Here is a 13,238-nt window from a genome sequence, read left to right as displayed (position 1 = left end):
CGCTGGTTAGTCCAGCATTTATTGCCCATTCCCAGTTGCCCTTCAGAAGGTGGTGGTGAGTTGTCTTCTTGAACCGTGGCATTCTTTGAGGTGTAGGTACACCCACTGTGCTGTTAGGGAGTTCCAGGATGTTTCCCTGGTGACAGTGAAGGAACAGGGATATATTTCCAAGTTAGGGTGGTGAGTGACTTGGAGGGGAATCTCCAGGTGGTGGGGTTCCCAGGTATCTGCTGCTCTTGCCCCTCTAGATGGTAGTAGTCATGGGTTTGGAAGGTGCTGCCTAAGGAACGTTGGTGAGTTCCTGCAGTGCATCCTGTAGATGGTACACACGGCTGTCTGTTCATCGGTGGTTGGGGGTTTGAATATTTGTGGAAGGGGGAGCAATCAAGCGGGGCTGCTTGTCCTGGATGGTGTTGAGCCCCTTGAGTGTTGTTGGAGCTGCACTAATCCAGGCAAGTGGAGAGTATTCCATTACACTCCTGACTTGTGCCTTGTAGATGGTGGACAGGCTTTGGGGGGTCAGGAGGTGAGTTACTCGCCGTAGGATTCCTAACTTTGACCTGCCCTCGTAGCCACAGTATTAATGTGGCGGAGTCCAGTTCAATTTCTGATCAATGGTAACCCCCAGGGTGTTGATTTGTGGGGGATTCAGCGATGGTAATGCCATTGAAGGTCATGGGGCGGTGGTTATATCCTCTCTTGTCGGAGATGGTCATTGCCTCACACTTGTGTGGCATGAATGTAACTTGCCACTTGTCAGCCCAAGCCTGGATATTGTCCAGGTCTTGCTGCATTTGGACATGGACTGCTTCATTATCTGAGGAGTCACAAATGGTGCTGAACATTGTGCAGTCATCTGCAAACATCCCCACTTCTGACCTTATGATGGAAGGGAGGTCATTGATGAAGCAGCTGAAGATGGTTAGGCCGAGGATACTACCCTGAGGGCCTCCTGTAGTGATGTCCTGGAGCTGAGATGATTGACCTCCAATCACCACAACCATCTACTTTGTGCCAGGTATGACTCCAACCAGCGGAGAGTTTCCCCCCTGATTCCCATTGACTCCAGTTTAGCTAAGGCTCCTTGATGCCATACTCAGGTAAATGCTGCCTTGATGTCAAGGGCAGTCACTCTCACCTCACCTCTGGCATTCAGCTCTTTTGTCCATGTTTGAACCAAGGCTGTAATGAGGTCAGAAGCTGTGTGACCCTGGCGGAACCCAAACTGAGTGTCCGTGAGCTGGTTATTGCTGAGTAAGTGCCGCTTGATAGCACTGTTGATGGATCCTTCCATCACGTGGCTGATGATGGAGAGCAGACTGATAGGGTGGTAATTAAGACAGAGATGAGGAGAAATTATATCTCAGAGAGTCACGAGATTCTGGAACTCTGAAAGACAGATTCTTGATTAACAAGAGGGTGAAAGGTTATTGGGGGTCGGCAGGAATGTGAGGTTGAGTTTATAATCAGATCACCATGATCGTATTGAATGGGATAGAAGCCTCGAGGGACCGAGTGGCCTACTCCTGCTCCTAATTAGTATGTTCGTATCTGTGGCTAACTCAGGATATTAGGGTTAGTATCACATTTTTAAAAAATGTACATTGCTGTAAAGATTAATGGCTCCCAGAGGGCTGGGGAAAGGCTCGGAAACCAGCAAAGGATGTGTAGAAAAAGGGCGAGACTTGGAGCATGAAAGAAAAGTGACAAAAAATATAACAAGATAAAACCTTCTACATGTATAAAAAAAGGAAAAGAGTAATAAAGTCCCCTTTGAGGACGAAACTGAGCAATTACTAATGGGAAGCAAAGAAATGGCAGAAACTTTGAACAAAAATTTTGCAGCAATTTTAACATTGAGAAGTACAAAAAGCATCACAAGAATTGAATAAAAACAGGGACTAAATACTGGGAAAGCTAATAGAACTGAAGGCTGACAAAGCCCCGAAACCTGCTGGCCTGTTCCTTAAATGAAGTGAAAGAAGTGGTTGCAGAGTAGACTGGAGGGTATGCATGACTGACTCCTTGTTGTATGATAGGTAGAGAAGTCAATGAAGGAATATTGACAGATGAAGCAAATGGGCACAAATGTGGCAGATGGAGTATAATTTGGAACATCTGAAGTTGTCCACCTCAGATTACAAAATGTCAGCGCGCAGGTACAGCAGGAAATTGGGATGGCAAACGGAATGTTGGTCATTATTGAAAAAGAGATAGAATATAAAAGTAGGAAAATCCTGCTGCAACTGTATAGGTGATTGTTGACACAGGGTCCTGTGTGTACAAAAAAGTATCAGTGGTGTCGTCGCAAAAGCCTCCACATCTTTCACACTGGGATGAAGGGGATCAAAGGATTTGGGAGAAAGTGGGATTAGACTATTGATTTGGATGATCAGCAATGATCATAATGAAGGGTGGAGTAGGTTTGAAGGGCTGAATGGCCTCCCCTGCTCCTATTTTCTCTGTTTCTATATGACAAGAAGGATTGTCCAATAGTACCATTCTCTCCCAAGCCTCCATGCCCAGCAGCAAAGTGCTAATCATTCAAAGCACATGCTGCTCTGTGGAACTTGTTATCCGTAAGCCTGACATCAGGGATGGGATTCTCCGTCTTGGGAATTCCCATTGTGGGCAGCCCCACGTCGTCGGGAAATCCCTGGCTGCCGGTGAAATGGAGAATCCCGACAGCGGAGAACCCAGACCTCGATTGGGAATGCATTTTGGAAGGTCTAATACAGGTAGGGAATATACAGTGAATGGTAGAACCCTCAAGAGTATTGACAGTCAGAGAGATCTAGGTGTACAGGTCCACAGGTCACTGAAAGGGGCAACACAGGTGGAGAAGGTAGTCAAGAAGGCAAACGGCATGCTTGCCTTCATTGGCCGGGGCATTGAGTATAAAAATTGGCAAGTCATGTTGTAGCTGTATAGAACCTTAGTTAGGCCACACTTGGAGTATAATGTTCAGTTCTGGTCGCCACACTACCAGAAGGATGTGGAGGCTTTAGAGAGGGTGCAGAAGAGATTTACCAGGATGTTGCCTGGTATGGAGGGCATTAGCTATGAGGAGAGGTTGAAAAAACTTGGTTTGTTCTCACTGGAACGAAGGAGGTTGAGGGGCGGCCTGATAGAGGTCTACAAAATTATGAGGGGCATAGACAGGGTGGATAGTCAGAGACTTTTTCCCAGGGTAGAGGGGTCAATTACTAGGGGGCATAGGTTTAAGGTGCGAGGGGCAAGGTTTAGAGGAGATGTACGAGGCAAGTTTTTTACACAGAGGGTAGTGGGTGCCTGGAACTCGCTGTCGGAGGAGGTGGTGGAAGCAGGGACGATAGTGACATTTAAGGGGCAACTTGACAAATACATGAATAGGATGGGAATAGAGGGATACGGACCCCGGAAGTGTAGAAGATTTTAGTTGAGACAGGCAGCATGGTTGGCGCAGGCTTGGAGGGCCGAAGGGCCTGTTCCTGTGCTGTACTTTTCTTTGTTCTTTGGTCTTTGATTCCAGAAGCAACTGTTTTGCTCGGACCTAGCCATAGTAGAAACTCCCAGGAGGGCATTGAAATGCTTTCGGGATGTTCTCAAAGCAGCCTTGACAAGGTCAAAATCCCCTGCACATCACTGAGTCCCTAATTTTCAATGACCAAATTCAGAGAATCCGAACATTGCAGAAGGAGGCCAGTGGGCACAGGGTGAGTGCGCTGAGCAACGTTCTCCAGTACAACTGGCTGGGTGAATGGCACTCCGAGAGAAGGTGGGGGAGGCCTGGGAGATTTGAGGGTCCCAGGGAAGTCCTTACTGATTGTCGGTCTGTCTTCTTCTCCAATTCCTTACAGACACCAAAATGGATGGTGATGTCGGTCCTGTGCAGTGCTTCTCAAAGTGTGGTACGCGTACCGGTGCCGGTACGCGAGCCATCGTCTGCCGGTACTTGGAGTGTTTCCAGAAAAGAAAGAGACAGTAATCCTGGATTGGCTTGTTTCGCTCACCGGTCCCTGGCACATTGAAAAAAAAAACTGCCGGTCCGCCACATCAGATAGTTTGAGATGCACTTCTGTAGAGGATGTCCTCACGGTGTTGGTGACAGTCCAGGCGGCCAGATGCTGGAGAAGGCGGCAGCGTGCCCCACAACAGGCCTCCCATCAGTCTGAGGAGGAAGCCAGAGCCTGACACGACCGATGACCCATGGTGCATAAGCATCGTTGGTCTTTCGAGGAGATGTACCTCAGGAGACTCTGTCAGAACAAAGAGACAGTGCGGCACCTGTGCCATGTCCTCATGGATTTGGCACCCTGTGGAGGAGGAAGGCACCTGCTCCGGTGACCATGTAGGTCACTGCAGCCCTGAATCTCGGTGGCACAGGTTCATTCCAGGGCACGAGCAGGGACCTGGGCGGCATTTCACAGGCTACAGCCCACGAGTGAGGATGCCCTGTACGCCCGGGCAGCTAACTATATCAAATTTTATCTGGACCAAGCCCACCAATATGCCCGGGCTGCAGGATTCTCCGTCATCACCGGGATGCCCCATGTCCAGGGGTAATTGATGGCACGCATGTTGCCGAGCCCGCACTGGGCATCAGGGAGTCCCCTTCATTAACAGGAAGGGATTCCACTCCCTGAATGTTTAACTCGTGTGGCCACCACCTCCGATCATGCACGTGTGTGCCGACTACCCAGGGAGCGTGCATGACAGCCAAATCCTGGGACACTCAGAGATACACGGCGTCTTGGAGGTACGCTCCAGAATGATGGATTGGTTCTTGGGGGATAAGGGGTATCTGCTGAGGTCCTGGCTGATGAAGCCAGTGTTGAAGCCGGCGATCGGGATGGAAGCCTGATTTTACGAGGCCCATGTTGCCACCTGTTCTGACATTGAGCGGTGCATCGGACTCCTCAAAATGCGGTTCTGATGCCTGGACCACCCTGGTGCTCTGCAGTATGCCCCCCAGAGGATGTCCAGCTTGGTGGTGGTCCCTGTTGCTGTGAGGGAGAAGTGCTAATCGCTGTGCCATCTTCTTCCTACATTAGACGGCGGTCCTCCTGATCACGCTGCCCACACTGACAGCCATGACCACTGCCTCCCAGGCTGTATTGGTGACTCTGCTGCTGGTCCTCCGACCCCTTCGGGGGGACAGGATGTCCCGTCTCCCATCCACAGCATCGGGAGGTCTGGCCAGGTCGGCATTGGAAAAGCTCGCTGCCATGCGTGTACACTGACCGGTAGTAAGGTGAGCGAGCGTTTAAAAGCAACTCCCCCCCTGTTACCGGCGAGGTGCAAGACTGGAGATTCAGACGGTGAGGGAGCCAAGTGATGGGGATCTGCTTGTGGGTGGGGGGGCCATTTCCCGCGCTAAGTGCTGTTAAATACGGGCCGTGATCTCGCCAACGCAGCCGTCGAGAAAAAACCCAGCAAATCAAGCCCAAAATGACGCTTGGAAGTTATTCCGTTGTATTGTGACCAAGATCAACCCAACCACTTTTTCTCGGGCTGGTTACATTTTTAAAGCTGCTCCTGATTCCAGCTACAGGATTCCTCAATTGTTCTGGCATCTGTCTGCTGGCTGCCTCATTCTCTGTGAAAATCTGCTGTGAAGTCTTGACTCATCTCACATCACAACAGCCTATAAATATGGTTGGCGTAAAGTTATCTAATCGGGGGTTCGTGCTGGAGGGAAAATGTGCCTTTTTATTGGAGGTTTTTATTTTGCTGAATTCTCCCCTTCCTGTACCTTTCGGTGATTGATTACTTCCTGTCACTGGGTGTCATAGCAACATCCTGATTATGGAGGAAAGATTTCATCACCCTCCTTAGCAAAATTGTGCATATGTTTTTTCAAGAGTGCAAAAAATCTTCCCATTATGTAAGGTCGCTGACACACGGGCAAAAATTCGAGTTGCTCAGTTTGTGTCACAAAACAGATATCCCCGTTGTGTGGCTGAGCACATTGACCTGAGGCTTGATCAAGAATGGGCTACAGGCCCTGCACATGGGCCTGGAAACCAGCAGACATTGATCAGCATTCTTTATGTCACTTACCAGTGGATATGGAATGTTTGCACCAATCCAGCACTGAACCCATTACAGATTGGACCCACAGTGGGGATATGGGAGATGTCAAATTCAACTCTGCCCCCTGTGGTGTTCTCTGTGTCGCTTATTTCAGGATGGTTGACGTAGTGTTCATAAAGACCACTTTAACTTAAACAAAGCTATGAATTAATTTACACTACTAACTTGAATTTGGCACGTACTCCTTAAGAATGATTAATAACACCTAAACTACACTAATTACAGCTAATCTCACTACTGGTTTAAACTACAATCTACACTCACTTGCACTATCTGCTCTTTTGACCTTTACTAGCTAAACTCCTGCACACACTCTTCCCCTAAGGTCTAGCATCACTGCCTTATATAGTTGTAACTGTAGCTTCCTCTACTGGCCACTCTCAACACTACATTAACCCGCGCAATGCTGATAGTTACGATAATACCACACTCCCCTGGTCCATAGAAATGGAACTGTACAGAATATTCCGAACCCTCCTGTTCATGAATAGTCCCAATAAAATAGCTGGTCAGGCCATTGAAGACCCAAAACATCTGCAGTCAGCGGCCAATTTTGCTTAAACCAGCATTAAGATCCCAATTTGATTTTTCAGGTCGCTACCCCACACAACTTTAGTCAGTGATTGGCTACGAGTGACACACACCGATATCCTATTCCTACCCCTCAGGGTCTCAAATGGAGTTGGCGAATATTGGAGAACTCCAGATGATTAATAGTTCCACCCAGCAGACTGAGTAGATGTTCTAAACAGTTTATCATGTTTATATTTCTTGCACTGAGCTTGACAATGTGGGCTGATAAGCAGTTCCATCAGTGAACGTGACCCCACCTTTATCTGTACCAGTGTAGAAATGATCTTTTAACGTTTCCAAAGAATGATGTTTGCCTGCTGTAGTGTTTCACAGAAGCATTTTCTTGTCTGTAAACGGCATCTTGGCTAATCCCCAAATGTAAAATACTGACAGGTCCCTTGTGATAAAAAATAAAGAACAGTATGTTCCTGGAGTTAATGTCCCTTTTCTGATGAGCTTATCTCTTGACAGTGTCTTCCAACCAGTGGACCCATTTCTCTGTTTACAACTCACACCTTCATTTAAAACAGAAAATGGTGGTAACTCCCAGCAGGTCCGGTAGCATCTGAAGAGAGAGAAAGTAGAGTTAGCGTTTCAAGTCCGTATGACTCTTTTTCAGAGCTTTGATCTGCCTGCCACCAGACTGTCCCATCCAGTTGACTTGTTTTTTGCTCGTACTGATTATGTTTTTGCTCCTCTCTAACTTTTAATGGTATTCCCGAGAGTAACCCCAACCTATGCTACAAGGGTGTACGGCCTATGTGGCTTTGCACCTCTGGTTGACTTAGTGCTCCATTTCCAACCCAGCCAGGCCCTGTGTCAATGTGGGTAGGAGGCAACTGAAAATCAGTCACAAAAGTCATAAATGTGCTAATAGCTGGCTATTCTGGGGTGACGCTTGTTTAATTCCTCATTAAAGAGAATCATAGACAGAGGTTTGAGATGACAGCAGAAGTCCACAACTTCATCAATGAACAGCACAAAGAAAGAATCTAAAGAGAAGATGATAAAGAGATGAGGCAAGATCAAAATGAATGGAATGTGATGGCCGCCCTGTTAATCTATTAGCAAAACTGTGTACGCCAGCCGGTGTAGAAATAGTAACTTGGGCTAGAACACCATTCGGCCCATCAAAGTCCCTCTGCGTCAGCCACCCCCACCCGACTACCTGAGACAGAATCACCTACCACCCCTCCGTAATCGCTTGTAAATTAAAACAATGTATTTATATTGTTCAAGCCCCTCTTCAAGCTGATCAATTGACGAGAATTAAGTTTTCTTGTGAGGAAATCATTCGTCAAGATTGCTGAGGGATGTGAATCCTGTAACCATTCCCACTCCATCATATATTCCCTTCACAATGAGGTCATTCAGAATCATTTGAATTGTTCATGTTTGAGATGCTAATTCACTAATTATCAGTACTTGTATTTATCTAACTCCGTTTTCTCATAGTGTCCTTGAAGTGCACTTAATATCATAGACTTGTCAGTCCTAACCCCCAGTGGGCGGAGATTGCAGACATGCTGACTCTATGGCCCTTACTCCCGTTTAGAGGGATTCCTGCCAGGCCCAGGAATCGGGACATTTTTATACTCTGCCACTTCCAAAACGTGCTTCAAGGTGATTTCACAAGTACTGTATTGGAATAATCTGGTGCAAATTGGATACATATCATTCTGCATCGATTCTTTGATGACTTAATGTTAGTCAAAAAAATCTTGTCATTTTAATTACAGTTTGAGTGTTAAATGACTCCCAAATTAACTCGTAAATTGTTATTTTTTAAAACTGTACTCTATAATGAAAGTGGTGGTGCAATAGCAGAATATATTCAATTAGAAGCATCAAGCATTATAGTTCTGAAGAATATGCAAAGAACACAATGATTTCTGAGTAACAATGTTCAAAGGGTGTTGTCGCTGTTTCAGCCCTATCCACAGCTCTCACAGGGGAAGCTCACAGACACTGGTCAGTTCCTGTGACTTTGTGGCAGATTGCCTCTGACTGACATAAAGCTGTCCAAGGGGACCCCAGTCTCCTACACTTGCTGACTGTCAAGTGGGGGAGGGGACACAGCGGATGAATGAAGATGTGACTTGATGTAACCATCAATTCACCAGACACGTGTTTTCCGATATGAATATAGGCTGTAATCTACTTACTACAGAGCCAGCCTGTTACCCGTTGATGAACTCTCGGTGAACTGCAGGCTGACTCTGGACAAGGGTATTTATACAGCAGCACTAGGGGGAGGAGTCGTGGGCGGAACCAAGGGTGGAGCCCTGTACAAACTCCTGAGCATTCCCAGAGCTACTCCCCCTAGTGGTCGGATAACGCTACTGCGTTTACAAAGATACAGTGTGAATTATCATGTTACATTCACCACAAGTTAACCAGGTTTCTACAATGATGGACGAGCATTTTGAGACTGTTACAGGCGCTCTTGCACTGCCCCTTTCAAAGGTTTAAAGAGGAACACTGACTCTTGTGATGGTTGGTACAGTGAGCGGGAATATATTTAAGCTGCAGCATCGCGCCAGTCTTAACAAATGGTTGGATCTTCCTACACAGATGTGAACTGCGCTTGGAGTAGATTCACCTTAGTCCGTAGCGGGTAGGAGATGCTGGTGACACAAAGCGTCTCGCACACTTGTCAGAAATATTGGACCGCTTCTGAGAGAAATGGAGAAATTGGTAAATCTGAAGTTGGTGCCCATAAAAAAAAGTTTGGGAAGCACAGGCGGAAATTTAGTTTCCATAAAGGAGAAGTGTCTGGTCGCAAAGGTTGGCATTCCCAATCTAGAAGAATAAAAATACATTAAATTCAAAGAAGAGAAAATAAATTAGAGTTGGTGATTTGACTTTGTCTGGTCCAGTGTTCAGACTGTGTGGGATTCAATGCTGCACACGATCCTGGGAATGCTGGAGGGAGCTTCATAATGTAAAACTTCATGGAGAGCTGCTACCAGCATATCAATTATAATATTACACACAGGATTAAAGTTAAACGCTGACTCCTCGTACCCTGGTATTAGCAAGGATAATGTTTTTTTTATAAATTTAGAGTACTCAATTCATTTTTTCCATTTAAGTGGCAATTTAGCGTGTCCAATCCACCTACCCTGCACATCTTTGGTTTGTGGGAACGAAACCAACACAAACACGGGGAGAATGTGCAAACTCCACACGGACAGTGACCCAGAGCCAGGATTCGAACCCGGGATCTCGGTGCCGTGAGACTGGCAAGGATAGAGTTAACACTGATTCCTTGTTGATTGAATTTTTAATAAGGTTTGCATTAACCGATAACAAAAATAGTTTGTCATTAACAATTTGCATCAAGGATTTAATTTAATACCAAATCTGAAGCTATTTTAAATTGCTTAATATAATTTTAAAATAGCAAACCTAATTAATGTAATTAAAATTTAATATTTTAATGAATTGAAAAACACGATGAACCCAAAACACTTCCAGATACTTTAATGTTTGTTGCAATGTTCTGGGTGAATTGTAATGTTCACAAAGAGCAACAGATATTCAGAAGTTTTGATAAATCTATAATCTGGCTGATCAGAAGCCTAGAGGGCAAGGCCGGGTCCTGTATTTTGAACTGAAGTCTGCTGATGAGAATATTGTGACATCCTGTGTCCGGCCTGTGAGCTGAGTGTAACTTGCAGCTTCTGAACTCCAGCATTTTGTGATCTCACCTCATTGTCTATCCCCATTTCACTAAGTGTGCTCTGCCCATATGGTTTCTCCATGCAGACTACCAACTTCTTCATGCCAACCTACTGTTATGGATGTGTCGTATTGACAGAGGACGTCCAATGTGTGATCCATACAGTGTCTGTATTTCTCCTGAAGCAACTCAAAGCTACAGAGGGAAGACCTGCTACCCACCCCGGAAAAGACCCCAGCCCAACCAGAACCCTCCTGATCCCATACTTCCCCTGACGGACTCCCCTCGGCACGCCAGAGGAAAGCCCCCTCCCCTCAGAGTCCACGTTGCCTGGTCTCCACTTGTCAGAACCAAGTTGGTGCGCGCACGACTTCCAGCTGGGAGGGCGGGAGAATACTGGGAGGCCAGGACATCTGGCCTCAAACTCGGTAATTATATTTAAATTCATGGAAATCAGTCGTATGAGGAACGGTTGAGGAATCTGAGTCTGTACTCGTTGGAGTTTAGAAGGATGAGGGGGGATCTTATTGAAACTTACAGGACACTGTGAGGCCTGGATAGAGTGGACGTGAAGAGGATGTTTCCACTTGTAGGAAAAACTAGAACCAGAGAACACAATCTCAGACTAAAGGGACGATCCTTTAAAACAGAGATGAGGAGCAATTTCTTCAGCCAGAGGGTGGTGTATCTGTGGAACTCTTTGCCGCAGAAGGCTGTGGAGGCCAAATCATTAAGTGTCTTTAAGACAGAGATAGACAGGTTCTTGATTAATAAGGGGATCTGGGGTTATTGGGAGAAGGCAGGGGAATGGGGATGAGAAAATATCAGCCATGATTGAATGGCGGAGCAGACTCGATGGGCCGATTGGCCTAATTCTGCTCCTATGTCTTATGGCCTTATAATCAGATTGTCACCCATTCTGACCGAGAACCTAATTGGGCCAGACACAGCAGGCCAGGGGGACTCGCAATGGGTTTGACACCCAACAAGAATCAGCTTCGGCATCACACCTGATTCAACAGCTCATTGGGCATCGCTCCTGGGGCAAGTCACCCCAGAATATCACAGCCACTCAGCTCAGGATTCAGAGCAGTACTTTGTTGCTGACACATTAACCTCTATTTTGCTCTCCCGATTGCCAGTTTCTCACTGGCATTGGGTGAATAATGATAAAAATGAAGCTGCTAAATTCACCATCCCACGCTTCACTGTTTATGTTTTGATATGGGTTTTCATTAATGCAGCCAAGGACCTCGAGAGATAATTTAATGATGATTGTGCGTCAGTGACATCGATCGGAACTCTGGGGAATGTTACCATCCCAGTTGATGCTACAGCTGGACGGGGAGATCCCAGAATGGAACCCTGGCTCAAAGGATCAGGGGCTGGATTCTCCGTTGGGGAGTTAAGTCCCCACGCTGGTGTGAAAACGTCAGGACAGCTGGCGTAAAATGGCCAGCGATTCACCGTTTTGCTGGGGGCCTATAGCAGGGAGGCAGCATAGAGCTTCCTGCTCTAGCTGCCGATACGGCCCTGACCATTTCTGGTTCCATGGCCGCGCATGCAGATGGCAACGTCCTGCTTCATGGCGGTCTCAGTCCGTAGACCCGGACTGCAGAAATAGTACCCCCCCCCCCCCCCCTCGGCTGCTCGCACGCCCCAGACTGCCCGCCCACAGTGCCCTCAGCCCCGAATGAAGCCCCCCCGCTCCGCCCGTGGGTCGGCCCTCGCCATCAGGAACTGGGCCGGTCGGGGACGGAGCATCGCGGGGCAGGCCTCAGGTAATGGCCTGAAGCCGTTGGCACAGCGTGCGGAGTGCCCGAGAATACGCTGCTTTCAGGAGGCGGAGCACCGCAAAAGCGGTGCTGTCCCCGATTTTGCCGTCAGCGGGGATTCTCCGCCTCCTCGCCGGACGCCATTTTGCGTTGGGGATCGGAGAATCCATCCCTGTAACTTTAAAATATTTTTTTAGCAAACATGGAGGAAGAGTCACATGACCACCAATTAGTTTCAACAACAGGAAAAAGTAATTATTAAACATGAAAAAATTAGATTACAATACAATACTCCCCCCTTAGTTTAGCAAATACACACAGATTTGAGGCCCCAGCACGTTACCTGAGGCCCTCCCACAATGCTCGGCCCTGATGGCCGAGTTCCCGACGGCGCAGTGTGGTCACTGCGGTCAGGGGCCTGGCGTGGCGGCTGCGGACTGTGTCCAGCGCCACCACTGGCAGGCGGGAGCGGTGCTGCTGACCCGGGGGGGGGTGTTCCGCGAGGGCTGGGGGGATTGCTGGGGGGGGGGGGTGGCCAGGGGGCGTCCTGTGGGGCAGTATTTGGCAAGTCAGCTCCGCACACGGCCGGAGCCATGTTGTACGGTGTGACCACGCCAGGAGATTTACGCTGTACAGATGCTCACCCATCACCGGACACCGATTGTTTTGACATAAAACGCTACAGATCCTCCAGACTTGGCTCAAAAACGGTGAATCCAGCTCATGATACCTGCAGAGAACAAAGAAATAAAACTTGGTATATTATTGATGCAAGATGATCCAGAGATTTTGGCTCTGTCCACAACTAAATGGGAACAAAATTAAAATGGTGGTAAATACAGATACAGCTACTGTATAAAGATCTCTGAAAAACTACATCAACAAAAGTTCAAGAACGTATCATTAAAACCATCTGATACAGGGCGCGATTCTCCGACCCCCACGCTGGGTGGGAGAATCGCGGGAGTGCCAGGCGATTCACCCCACGTCGCCCTGGCACCCCCATGCGATTCTCCCACCCCGGATGGGCCGAGTGGCCTGCCGAATCCGACCGGTTCACGCCGGCGCCAACCACACCTGGTCGCCGCCGGCGTGGACATCGCGCGACCGCTGCGTGTGGGGCCTGTGGG

The 13,238-nt window shown here is 47.8% G+C and overlaps 1 protein-coding gene across 3 annotated transcripts in view; it reads left to right on the top strand.

The window, feature by feature from the left end:
• Positions 1 to 13,238, top strand: part of LOC119956109 (glutamate receptor ionotropic, delta-1-like) — a 709,994-nt gene that overhangs the window by 377,639 nt on the left and 319,117 nt on the right. The window lies entirely within an intron of this gene.

This window comes from Scyliorhinus canicula, chromosome 22, assembly GCF_902713615.1.
Source record: "Scyliorhinus canicula chromosome 22, sScyCan1.1, whole genome shotgun sequence".
Lineage (NCBI taxonomy): Eukaryota > Metazoa > Chordata > Chondrichthyes > Carcharhiniformes > Scyliorhinidae > Scyliorhinus > Scyliorhinus canicula.
This window is presented reverse-complemented; position numbering and strand designations above follow the sequence as displayed.